This window comes from Typopeltis vanoorti, chromosome 20, assembly GCF_054136105.1.
Source record: "Typopeltis vanoorti isolate ZY-2024b chromosome 20, IOZ_Tvanoo_1.0, whole genome shotgun sequence".
NCBI lineage: Eukaryota > Metazoa > Arthropoda > Arachnida > Uropygi > Thelyphonidae > Typopeltis > Typopeltis vanoorti.
In genome coordinates this window covers 47,500,717-47,514,883 of record NC_143568.1, presented here as the reverse complement: position 1 = coordinate 47,514,883, position 14,167 = coordinate 47,500,717, and the positions used below count along the sequence as shown (strand labels likewise).

Sequence of the window (14,167 nt, the reverse complement as noted above, 5' to 3'; positions counted from 1 at the left end):
TGATAGCATCTCAGGCAAGCTGTCTGTAATATCCTGAGTGATGCATATTTTGAATTATTCATAAAAACCGAAAAAGAAGAAAAAATAACAACAAGAAAAGGAAGTTAAGTTTAAAAAAAAGCAAGAAAGTGCTACTTAAAAAAAAATGATGAAAGAAGGCTGAAACCAACCAAAACAGAAATGACATGTTCACAGTTAATGAAATGCCCTTTAAAACATGATGTGATCTTAGATAGCCAACTAATATAAAATGGAAGATTGGTGTAGTGGTAAATATATTAGCTAATTCATTCAAACAGAATGGAAATGGGCTTGGACGTAAAAATTTTGCACAGTAGACTATGGATGTCTATCTTCAAGGTATAAAGAAGGTTATATATATAACCTTCTTTATACATATAAAAGAAGACAATTTTTGTTTTGAGATATAAGTGCTTTCATGAAAAAAAAAAGTTCACATCATCTGTGCAAAAATTACAAGGCAGAAGCTATTAGAACACCTGTAATAATAAATACAAGAATTATATGTAGCAAGATTTTCCTCTTGGTGACAGTAATATATTATAGTTGACAAGAAATTATTATTATAACACACTTCCATCAAGTCAAATTCACCATGGCTTAACAAGTTCATTGCCAATCATGTGTTGCGAGTTCTCACCGAACGGCCGATCATGCGTTATCGCGTGGACGTCGCTAACTAAATTAAAAAATTTAAAAAATTTGGCCACCACACGAAATTCCAATTTTCAGCTTGGCAATGAACGTGTTAATGATGTGGTGAAAAGGAATGGTTCTTATTTCTTCCACCCTTGATAAACTCCCACTTATATGTATATATTCTTCTGGCAATAATTGATCAGTTGAGTACTTTCAAGGTAGCATAGAAGTTGAATCTTGATGGTTTTTCCATTACTTCAGAAAGAACCAAGAAAAGAGAAATTGGGTGGTAGTTTGACAGTAATGATTTGTCACCCATCTTAGGAATAGGTTGCATGTGGGTAAATTTTCATGGGGCAGGATAGATACCAATGGAATATGAAAATGTAAAAAATCAATAAAGAATGGGACTTCACTGGCCCTGATGCCAATTGGAGGAATGACATCAGGACCAGGAGATTTTTGTGTGTTTCTTCTTATACATATAGGGTATAGGATTCTTCTTATTTCTTTCTGCCAAAAGGTCGAAGAGGGTGGTGTGTGGTGAATGTGTGGAATGATGTGTATGTGTGTGTGTGGGGGGGTGGATTTGCCAATGTCAACTATACAAGAATTAAAGGAGAAGTAAGAAGTCAAAAGTTGTTTTTTTTCCTCTGTATGATGATGCAATAGAATCATCTGAGTGTAACAGTGGTGACAGCAGTGAAGGATATGCTGATGACTTGGGCAAAAGACCAGAAGGCATGACTGTCATTTGGGCAGGATATAAATTTCCTGCTTTTAGCTCTTTCAAATCCATTTTGGAGATCATAATTTTGTTGCAGCTATTCTGTGCTTTAGTATTAAACATATATAAATGCATGCTTTGCATCCCATCCTTGCCTACCCAATTTCAAACCATATAATTAACAACACTGAACTGACAGCTCCACTTGATCACTTATACTGTCCATTCAGATCCTCCTGTAATGCCACAACTTCTGCTCTGCCTCATAGTTCTCCCTAGTTCATCTGCATATCTAGAGATAAACCTGCCTCAGTATCATTTAACATACAAGTGAAATAATAGTGACCTCAAAACAGACCGTGGGGCACACCACTGGAGATGTTCCTCTTTTGGGGATACTGCTTCTCCATATATAACTTGCTGATATCTATCTAACAACAGAATGTCTAACTCTCCAATCTAGTATATAACCCCCATTTGTTCCAATTTAGTTTCCAACTTGTTGTATGGAAATCTACCCAAGGTTGCAAAATCCAAGTATACCAATGCTGGCCATCACAGAGAGCATTGCTATTATCAATCCACTACTGTATCCTAGTCCTCTCTCACCTTTTCAATACCTTACCTACAATTTCTAACAAACAGACTTGCCTATATCTTGTATAGGCTTGCTTTATCACTGCCTTTGCAAAGCGGAACAATTTTATCTTCTTTCCACTCCTTTGGGATCTGCATTTTGTACAACTTATTAAAGAGGCAGCTAAGGCTGCCATTATCTTTGCGAAACATTCCCTTAAGACATGCAGTAATGTCTCATTGAGTCCTGTTGCCTCATATTTAATCCACAGCATTTTCTTTTTATGCAGCATTTGCTTTCAAGTTTTATTTATCCATTTAACTCCTACAATTTATTCTTATTATGGATGCAATCAGATATTGCTTCCTTCAAACACCCACTGACTACTTCCCATGCACTGTTGATGCAAACTTTTGATGAACCCTTTCATTCAGTTTTTGGCTTCGAGACAAATTTTGTCACCATAATGGCAAGACAGAAACTGAAGCAACTCAGTGTACAGGGTATGATAGTATTACATGAAAAGTTTACATCATTACCAAATCCCTATAAACAGTTTTCCCCCAAATTAACTTAATTCTATCAGGGTTCCAAAATTATCATATCTTATATTTCATTCTTTTAAGGCACTTTTACTGTATCAATCCACCAAGATCTTGGACTTCCTATGGGTTTTTTCCCTGCCCTCCTGGCAGAAAAAAAAAAAAAAAGACTTCTTTTGATAACATTTCCTCTTCTGTTCTGTTTAAATGGCCATATCACCTTAGAATAGCTCTACTCACATATTCTGACTGCCAACAAAGTTAAGTTACCTGACTACTTAACTATGGGCATTGCTAATTCTGCTATCTGTTATTTCCATATCTAGTAAAAGTCTGTATAATTCCTTAACTAAATTGGAAAACAGCTGTAATAAATTTGGTATGAAAACAGCAATAAAAAGATAGACTATTAAAATATGCAGGAATCAGCTGTATCATGAATGGAGAATCAATAGTAAAACATTTCAACTATTTGGACACATGTTTTAGTGAAGATGGCAAAATAGGTGAAATAGTTTTGCTTGTGATTTGCTTGTTTACATGTTCTATAAGTTCTTCATTCAAGATGCAATTGACAATTTCAATGTGCCCACCTGGTTTCATAGTCTCTGTTTTTATTGCTGCTTTTCATACTAAATTTATTATAGCAGTTATTCAATTTAGCCAGGAAACTTGCAGACTCATACTGGATTTGTTTAGAATATGACATCATCTGCATAAAGTCAAGAGCTGAGTTGAACATCTCCAATTTTGATATAAGCCTAATGCCACTTTCCTTCATAATGTGATCCATATAGATGATGAATAACAGTGCAGATAATACATACTTGTTTTCACACTTGATTAAACATCAAACTATTTTGCTCCTTCAATTACAACTGCTGACTCACAAATCTGCTGAAAGTTTATTTTTCACTTGGTTAGAGTAATAAATTTAGTTTAATCCTTTATCCAAGTGTGAGCAAACAAAGTTTGCACCTGAAAGTATCTTCAGGACTGGGTAAGGTGGTACAACACCCTGGTGTTGTACCACCCCAGTCCTGAAGATACTTTCAGGTGCAAACTTTGTTTGCTCACACTTGGATAAAGGATTAAACTAAATTTATTACTCTAACCAAGTGAAAAATAAACTTTCAACATCTTTCTCTAAATCCAGAGTAATTTTTTTTAAAAAAGGGTGGCACACCATTTGGCAACTCCTATAGGTAGAGATGACCTGCTAATGCTTCTGCCTGGTATCTCCACTTGGGCCTGGCTCCCACTGAAGAGACCTCAATAAAGGTCGAAACTAGTCTGGATTGTGGCCTTCCCTTAATGCATAACATTAGACATATCTGCAAGGAGATGTGTTTTGCATTATGGGAGATACTGAGATAGGAGTGTTGGTAGCTTGCTCCACCTTTGCAACGAGTTGCCTGGTGTTGTACCACCTTACCCCAGTCCTGAAGATACTTTCAGGCGCAAACTTTGTTTGCTCACACTTGGATAAAGGATTAAACTAAATTTATTATGACTCACAAATCATATACAGACTATGTACTGCTCGATATAATGTCTCATTTGCAATATAACTGTAGTGTATTTAAATGCTTTATTCTTGGTACCTTGTTCCAGATCTAAAAAAATTAAATACAGATACTTGATATATTCCCATGGTTTCTCAGTTATTTGTTTTAAAGGGAAAATCAGGTCCTGACATTTTCTGTTTGACATGAACCAAGCTTGTTCTTCTCCAAGATTCCCTTCCACAATTTTTCTAGGCTCATCTCAAGTATGCATGCATAATTCTTACCTGGAATACTCAGTAAGGAAATTGCTCCATATACATCAATATTTGAGCATTTCTAGTCAAATATCATCCACCCCAGCTGCCTTTCCACAATTCAGGCTTTTGATGGCTTTTTCTACTTCTAGTATGGAGTACTTCTGATTGCATTCCTCAAGTATTTCCAACCGCTGTTCTGGCTAGTGGTGCAGGATGAATACTGACAGGAGTGTGTTGCGATAAGTCAACATTATTAAAAAAAATCGTCAAATTTGTATAAAAAACTTACTTTATTAAGAAAAACAAAGTTCTATTTATACATGATCAATCCTTCATTTCTGAGATGTAAACACCTTAAATTTGGAAGAGGTGGACAGAGTTTATTGTCTTTAACAATTTTTAACTTGAACTTCTTTGATTATTCTCAGTTTTACTTCAGATGCTCAGTATCTTCTGCACTGTTTCCCCATTGTTGAAAAGATAAAAATAAATAGAGTGGGAATAGAGTGACTAATGCAGAAGACATAGTGGAATTGTTCAATGAACACTTTATTGGTGTACAGTGGTATCTCACTAATCCGAACCTCTTTAGTCCGAACCCTCCAGTAATCCAAACTGCGGTTTGAAAGAAAAGAAGTTTTATTTATTACTTATTATCATTTTGTGTACTATTATTTTTATTTAATAATTATATTTTAAGTATTATTATTTATTTTATTATTAAAGTACAGTTTTTTTCATACTGTCGATTGCACAGTTATACCGTTGTGTGTTTATTGTGTGTTCACGTTTGTTTTTTTATACTGTACAGTACCTACTGTATTGTCGGCATGAATCACAAATATACACAAAAAGAGGAAATTCAAAACGTGCATAATTTGGTTAAAAATATAAATCCAGATGTTCAAATTTCACAAACAAATATTACAGAATGGATTACAGGTAGAACCGAAAGTGAATTCGAAATCAAATCTGGTGCTGAAATTATAAATATGATGCTGCAGAATGAATTAGAAGACGACGATGATAAAGAACTCGGAAAAAAAAAAGTAAAACATGAATAGGTAGTTGACAGTTTTAAACATGTGTATATAATGGGCTAAGCAAAATGATACGCCATTCCACAAAATTTTGTTGCTAATGCAGCTCCAAAAAGAAGCATTCGAAAAACGTTTAGCTTCCAAGAAGAAAAAGAGAATTAGTGACTTTTTTACAAAGAAATAAAAAACTTTTTTGTGTGTTGTATACAAGAAAGTGATATTTTTTTATGAAAATTAAGTTACGTACTGAACTATGAAATTTTATTAAATCAGAATCCTCAACAATACAGGTACACACAAATTAAATTTTTAACTAAAATAAACTTGTGTACTATATTATTTTTTTGTTTTACATTACAGTACAGTAGCATTTTCCTATCAGTTAACATATTTACAGAATTAAATTGATGTACCATTAGAATCTGATTATTTTTGTCTTAAACGATAGTCATTTTGTCTTTTCGGGGGAAAGTTCGCTAATCCGAACTTTTCGGTAATCTGAACGAGCACGGTTTTTATTAGTTCAGATTAGTGAGATACCACTGTATTTCATCCAGGAGGAGTAAATTTTAATACTAGAGAGATAGGACAGGTTCGAGGTTTAGAGGTGCAGGAGGAAAATGTGTTTCAAATACTGAGTATACTCTAGATGTCAGTAAAGCTGTGGGACTTGATGGTATTTCACCCCAGGTTTTCAGAGAATGTGCTAAAGAACTGACAGCTCTGTTGACCTGGCTTTTCAATGAAAGTCTGGCTACAGGAAAGGTGCCCAGGGAATGGAAGGAAGGCAAGATAGTGTCAATGCATAAGGGCGGTAGCAGACTGGAAGTGTCTACTTATAGGCCAGTTTGTGTGTCATCACTAGTTGCATCTTGGAGAAATCAGTTAGGGACCGTATACAACATTGTGCAGATGAGGGTAATGTTATCTATGAGAGTCAACATGGATTTGTGAGGGGGGGTGCTCTTGTTTTAGTAATATGCTACCTTTTATAATAAAGTTACAAGAGCAGTAGATGAGCAAAAGGCATATACTGCCATTTTCTTGGATTTAGCAAAGGCATTTGACAGGGTGCCACATGATAAGCTGATATTTAAGTTGCAACACATGGGTCTGGATGTCAGATTAGTCAACTGGATTCAGGATTGGCTGTCTGATAGAGTTGTGTATGATGGGGCAGTTTCAAGGAGGCAGAGGGTTACAAGTGGGGTCCCACAGGGCTCAGTACTGGGACTTATATTGTTTAACCTTTTATATCAATGACATTGTCAGTGGATTGCAAGCAAGGGGATAGTCAGTTGTTTGCAGATGATGTGAAGCTGGGAAGGGTTATAAGTAATAGTGCAGATGTGGTAGTCCTGCAGGAGGATTTGAATAAACTAGATAAATGGGTAAATGAATGGGGGTTGTCAGTTTAATGCAGCAAAATGTAAGGTCTTGAGGTTTGAGAAACATCGATGGGACGCTGTATACTCTATTGGAGGAGCTATACTGGAGGAAGTAGGGGAGAAAAGAGATCTGGGGTTGATTACTGATAGAAACCTGAAATTCAGGGGATATATTGCGAAGGTGGTGAAGGTAACACAGAGGATTGCTGCAATAATGAGAGGGATGCTGACCTGCAGAGATAAAAGAGTTATAATTCTACTGTATAAGACTCTGATCATACCACACTTAGACTATTGTTCTCAGATTTGGTACCCAGGATCTGAAGGGGATAAATTAACTGTTTAAAGGGTACAAAGGTGGATAACAAAGACAGTTTGAGGACTGTACAATGTTAGTTATAAGGATCGGCTGAGGGAATATGGACTGCAGAGTTTGGTGGTTAGAAGAAGGAGAGGTGATATGATTGAGACTTTTAAACTGTTGAGAGGTGGTTACATGATTGACACTGGGGAGTTCTTTCGCTTGGTTGAATAGTGGGAAGGAGTGATGACAAGCAGCCATTCCTGGAAGGTACGAAAGGAAACTGTGAGCAAGAGGGTGAGGAGTGGTTTCTTTGCGTGGAGGGTGGATGAACTGTGGAATGCATTGCCTGATAGAGTGGTGAGAGCAAGAACGGTCAATGAGTTTAAGGAGTGGTATGATAGACTTTGTGTTTCCTAGGAAGGACCTCCTGTGACGAGTCTTTTGATCCTTGGAGGCCAAAATAATAATAATAATAATAATAATAATAAAAATGTCAGTTTAAAAAAATATGCAGTTATCTAAACCAATAATAACCAACTGCACTTCACACTTAGAATTGAAATGGCAAAAAAAATTCCTCCTGATGAAATCACCACTGTGTAACTGCAATTTAAATTTAGAGCTTACATTAAGCATGGTTAAATGCTATGTATTTAACCATTCGGATCACCATGTAAGCTTAAAAGAAAGGATACTTAAAAAGAGATCGAGAAACATTGTGGAAGAGAAACTTGGAGAGAACAAGCTGGGTTCGGGCCAAATAGAGGTTAAGATCAGATTTTCACTTTAAGACAAATAGTTGAGAAAGTTGGGAATATGAGAAGAATCTGTACTTTAGTTTGTTGATCTGGAAAAGGCATATGACAAGCTGCCCAGAGAAAAGCTTTTCAAAACATTTCAATTGTATGGGGATGAATGGAATATTATACAGAGCAATACAGTCTTTAAGAGTAATTTAAGCTGTCAGTCAGCAGTTAGAAGTGAAAGAAATACAGGAAGATGGTTTGATGTAAAATCAAGGGTAAGACAAGGATGCACATTACCTCTATGATTATTCATCATCTGTATGGATCACATTATGAAAGAAAGTGGCATCAAGATTTATATTAGAATTGGAGATGTCAAACTTAGCTCTTTGCTTTATGCATATGATGTTGTACTACTAAACACATCTTCTAGTGCAAGTCACCAGGATTCTCTAACTAAAGTGAATAACAGCAGTAACAAATATAGCATGAAAATCAGCAATAAAAAGACCAAAACTGTGAAAATAGGCAGGAGCACAGAAAACTTTAGCTGCATTCTGAATGGAGATCCTATAGAACAAGAAAAATATTTCAGCTATTTAGGCACAGTTTTTAGTGGAGATGACAGGTTAAATCTGGAAATTGACAACAGAATTAGCAAAGCTGATATAGTGGGTAGCCAGCTGAATAAATTTATATGGAATAAGAGAGAAATTAGCCAAAACACCAAAATAGCAGTATACAAGACAGTGTTCAAACCAGTTTAAGTTATGCATCTGAGAGTTGGGTTAGAAATAAAGCACTTGATCAAAGACTAGAGACCACAGATATGAGGGTTAGAAAAATTAGGGGAGTGAATCAGTGGCAGAATCATATTAAAATGAAGATGTTAGAAAGGAATTTGACACTATTAGTACTGACAAATGGCTCACAAAACCGTACACATCCACTTCACCAACATCAGTGGCCTAAACTCCAACCTGAATAGTATCCACTACCACCTACAGTCTCACCTACTCTTCCTGGCAGAAACTCAAATATCACCTCCCCCCCAGCACCACTTATCTCAACCTTCCAAACTACTCACTGTTTAACAACTTTCGTCCTAAGGATTGTGTCTGCGCATACATTCCCTCTGACATACCTTGCCAGAGAGCACCCAACCTTGAATCACTCAACTTTGACTTTCTTTGGTTGAAAATATCCCTTCCCCACTCAGCCCAATTCATCTGCCGTCTCTATTGCTCCCCCAATACAACCAACCACCCTGAGCTCTTTAATTTCCTCTCCCTAAAAATTGCCTTTCTCCAATCCCACTTTCCTAACAGCGAAATCAACCTCCTAGGAGATTTTAACATCCACAACACTAGCTGGCTTTCCTCCTCCAGTTATACAGATCTTGCAGGCAGAGATGCTGAAACATTTGTTATCACTAATGACCTTACACAGCTTGTCCAGATGCCAACCAGAATACGAGATAACCCAAACCACTCCTCCAAAACCCTAGAGCTCTTCCTCACCAATGACCCTTCCAAATATACAGTGAAAACAGTGAGCCCCCTGGGTAATTCTGGCCGCAACCTAGTGCTCATCTCCTCCCCATGCAACAATGTTTACACAGACACTCCCATACAAAAGTAGTTTGGTACTATAACAGTGCAAAGTGGGACATCCTCCGCAACTTCTATGCCGTATTCCCATGGTTGGACTATTGCTTCCAGCCTTCCAACCCAAACATATGCACCGAGCTTATTACCAAAGTAATCCTCACTGGTATGAATACATACATTCCACACAGCACTCTGAACTGCCATTCCCTAACGAAACCCTGGTTCTCCAAAAGATATGCCAAGGTTGTAGAGATGAAACACCAGACATACCACAATTGGCTGAAATCAAGAACCTCATCCTCCTTCAAAGCTTACACCAAAGCCCATAATAGATGCAAAAAGACAATCAACGCTTCCAAAACAGAGTTTGAAAGAACAAAAAGCAGGAAACTAGCAGCCTGTCCAAATGGCAGCCGAGCCTTTTGGTCTCTCACCAAATCAATGGGCCGTAACTTCTGTCCAACACTATTCCCACCCCTATCATACTCAGATGGCTCTATTGCATCATCACCCACAGAAAAAGCCAATCTTCTGGCTTCATACTTTGCTTCAAATGCATGCATAACTGACGATGGTAAATATCCCCCAACCATTCCAGACACCTACATACAATGCCCCCTATATCCTTTTCCAGGATGAGATCAGAAAAATACTGTCCAAATTAGACACAAAAAAGTCTCCTGGCCCCGATGGCATTCCCCCAATTGTTCTGAAAGTTTGTGCTCCAGAACTGACCCCTATCCTATGTCACCTATATATACTCTCTTACTCCACTGGAATCTATCCCACAAACTGGAAATTGGCCTATATTCAGCCCATCCCCAAGAAGGGTGACAAGTCACTGCCATCCAATCTCACTTACCACAGTCCTGTCAAAAGTAATGGAAAAAATCATCAATTCCCAACTCCTATACTATCTTGAAGACACTCATCAAATAAGTGACCACCAGTATGAATTCTGCCACTGCCGATCAACAGGCGATCTACTCACATACGTCACTCATCTCTGGACAAATGCTATGGAGAGGTTTGGTGAATCTCAAGTGGTTGCACTAGATATCTCCAAAGCCTTTGACCAGGTCTGGCACAAAGGCATACTAAACAAACTACCATCATTTGGTCTGACCCAGGACTTCTGTAGTTGGATTGCCAGCTTTCTATCTGAATGCACAATGTGTGTGATGGTGGATGGCTCCCTATCCTGTCACCACTTAATTAATGCTGGGGTCCCACAAGGTTCTATTCTCTCACTGACCCTCTTCCTGCTATATATCAATGACCTACTGCAACTGACCTCCAACTCAATACACAGTTTTGCAGATGACAGCACACTTCACTCCTCACTTGCATTTGATAAGCCTTACCCTTTACAACTGACCTCAACCTACAGAACATCAACCACCACCACCCTCAACTCCGATCTCCAAGCCATCCTACAATGGGGTTCAGATAACCTCATAAATTTCAATGCCAATAAAACCCAGTTCTACTATTCCCCATAAAAAAGAACCATTTTTCCCCAGTATCCTTTTTGACAATACCCAAATTTCCAGACAGTCTGAGATCTCGCTTCTTGGAATCACCCTCACATCAAACCTCTCCTGGCATAAACATATCACAACCATTGTATCCTCAGCCTCAAAAAAAAATAGGATTTCTCTTTCGCTTAAGACGCTACTTCACCCCTGAACAGCAACTAACATTATACAAATCACAAATCTGCCCAGCTATTAAATACTTCTCCCACATATGGGGGTGGGACCCCCAAAAGCTCCCTCAAAATGCTCAACTCAATACAGAAGAGAGCAATTAGATGTATCAATGATCCATCCCTTACCAACTCTCTCACCCCACTTTCACACAGACGTATGGTCTCTGCAGTATGTATATTCTACAAATATTTTCATGGGAAATGCTCATCCGAAATAACATTAATAATTCCTCTGCTCAGTACAAAGCTCATTGGAACACGTGCAGCTGCTGCTGCACAACATCCCTTCATAGTACACCTAGAAACAAACAGAACAAATTTCTTTTCCTCTTCCTTCATCCCTGCAACTGCTGCATTGTGGAACAGTCTCCCACCTGCTGTGTTTCCCAAGGAATACAATTTAAAGTCATTCAAATCAAATGTAAACAAATTCCTCCTTTCCCAATCCACTACCCATACACAGTACTAATGTACTATAGGTTGAGCAACCAACCTCCTGTGTATGGGCCCAACATAAAAAAAAAAAAAAAAAAAAAAAAAAAAAAATTCAAGAATGTGTAAGAAGAGCTAATCTAAGGTGGTAGGGCCACTTAAATAGAATGGGTGAGGAAAAGTTAGCAAAACAGTTGTTTGATGCCAAGATTGCAGGTAAGAGACCCAGAGGAAGAACAAGGTCTAGACGGATTGATTCGGTCAGAATTGCCTCAGAAGAAAGAAATGTTAGATATGACAATAGTGGAGTGCTTATAAGTAATAGACTAATTCAGAGAAAAATTGTTGATAAGAGATTAATAATAATGTAAACTAAATCATGTATTGCTGTGATAGTAACCTGAACACCCCTTGGGGATACATATCAGGAAATTGATGATGATGACATATTGAAAGAACGCCCTGGGTTTTTTTTTTTTTGGCTTCATTAGCTAACTGCTGCTTATATTGAAATTTTGCTACCCTTACCAATGAGTCACCCTCTTTGCCTGTTCTTTGTATTATTATTATTATCTGAGATCTCCAGGGAGTCAAGGACTCGTTGAGGGAGGCTGTAAATCACCCAAACCAGCTATCATACCTTCCCTTAAATTCATTCACACTAGATGCACTCACTACCCCCTAAGGGTAAATTATTCCACTCACTCACTGCTCTCTGGGGGGGAAAAACCTAGCTATTACCCCTTTCTTGACTTTGAACAAACTTAACTTCCATGGATGCCCCATGTTCTCTCCCCTCCATATAACGAAAAATTTCATCAGTTGCAATTTTTCGTTATATGGAAGGTGGGGAGAGAACACCCATTCAGAAGTTTATAGAATTCTATCATATCATCCCTCTTTCTCCTGTGAACCAGAGTCTGCAATCCACATACTCGCAATCTGTCCTCATAATCTAAATCCCATAATCCAGATATAATCTTTGTAACTCTTTTTTTGCACCCTTTCCACAGCTTCTTTATCTCCCTCCCCTCCCAGAATCCAGGAGACCAAATCTGCGCACAATAATCGGTATGGTCTTATCAAAGCCTAATAAACAGGTAAAATGCCTTCCTTATCCTTACATGTCAAGGTTCACTTCAACATTGCAATTATCCTTTGAGTTGTATTTGCAACTTTTGCTATGTGACCTTTGAATTTTAAATTCTTATCCACTAATACACCAAGATCCCTCGCCACTTCAGTTTCTTGTAGCATAACCCTACTAATATAATATGCCGCTGGAACTTTAATCACGCCAAAGGGCATAACTGTATGCTTACTAACATTAAATCGATAGCCATTTTCGTTTGTCCAAATTTCAAATAATTTTGTAATTTCTGAATAACAGTAGCATCCCTGATTGCCCGGCCTATCTCCGCATCCTTGACAAACAGTTGCACATCTGATGTTAGACCCTGCTTGATGTCGTTAATGTATAGATTGAACAATAATGGCCTAAGGACTGAACCCTGATGTGCACCACTGGTTACCTTAAATCTGGCAGATTCACACCCACTGTATACCAGTTTTTGATATCTGTCTGTCAACCATCCCCTGATCCAAGTCAAGAGATTATATTCCAATCCCATATTCTCCAGTTTATGCAATTGCCTTTCATGTGGTATCCTATGAAATGACTTAGAAAAATCTAACATTATCATAGTGTATCCATTCTCTTTATCCAACTCAGCCATAACATTTTATAAAATATGACCAAATTGCTAAAACATGACCTTCCTTTAGTAAACCCATGCTGTTCCCTGCAGAGTATAGCATGTTTGTCTACCCATTTCTGTATGCAAGTTCTTACCAACTTCTCTAAAATCTTCACTACCACACCAGAGATACGTCAGTAGTTAGACACATCAGTTTTTGCACTACCCTTGTACAATGAACTATTATACATTCCTTCCATTTCTGTGGTATCATTCTAGAGCTGAGACTCAAGTTATACAAACATGTAAAAGGCATAGCCAATTTGGTTGAACATTCCTTTAGCAAATGGGCTGATATTCCATCTGTCCCTAGTGACAAATTCTTATCCAGATATGCAACAGCTCTTCAACCTCATTTTCATGAACCTCTAACTCTTCATCCAACATAGCAGTAGCACTATGCAACATGTTACATACACCTGGTTGATATATTTATTCCTCATGAAATTGATTATTACCACTCCTCTTATGTTGCCTTCATATAGCCTTTTTTTCTCTGTATGTCAAGCTTAATCTCTTCATTTATCCATTTCATACCTACCTTATTTAATCTTCTGACCTTTGAAATACATTTATACATCGCTTCTACTAGATAGTTCTTGAATATACCACTGAAGTAACATTGATCTCCTTTCCACCCAACTCCTCATTCCATGCTACAGCTCCAAGCTGTCTCCTGAGCTTCTTATAATTACCAGCCTTGTAGTTCCACATATACTCTTTCCTCACATAGTCCTCACATGGCTGGCAACCACCCAGGCAATCACTTCATGGTCACTCTTACCAACTGAAGGAAGATTTACATCTCCTTTATAATAACATCCTCTGATGAGATCATCAAATCCAAGACCCTGAATCTTCGTGTGCCCTATGTTACATACATTAGGCACTTGTCCCTCAAAAATTTA

At 37.7% G+C, this 14,167-nt stretch overlaps 1 protein-coding gene across 8 annotated transcripts in view; it reads right to left on the bottom strand.

The window, feature by feature from the left end:
* Nucleotides 1-14,167, bottom strand: part of LOC150095411 (spermatogenesis-associated protein 6) — a 523,112-nt gene that overhangs the window by 92,422 nt on the left and 416,523 nt on the right. The gene's annotated exons all lie outside the window — the stretch shown is intronic.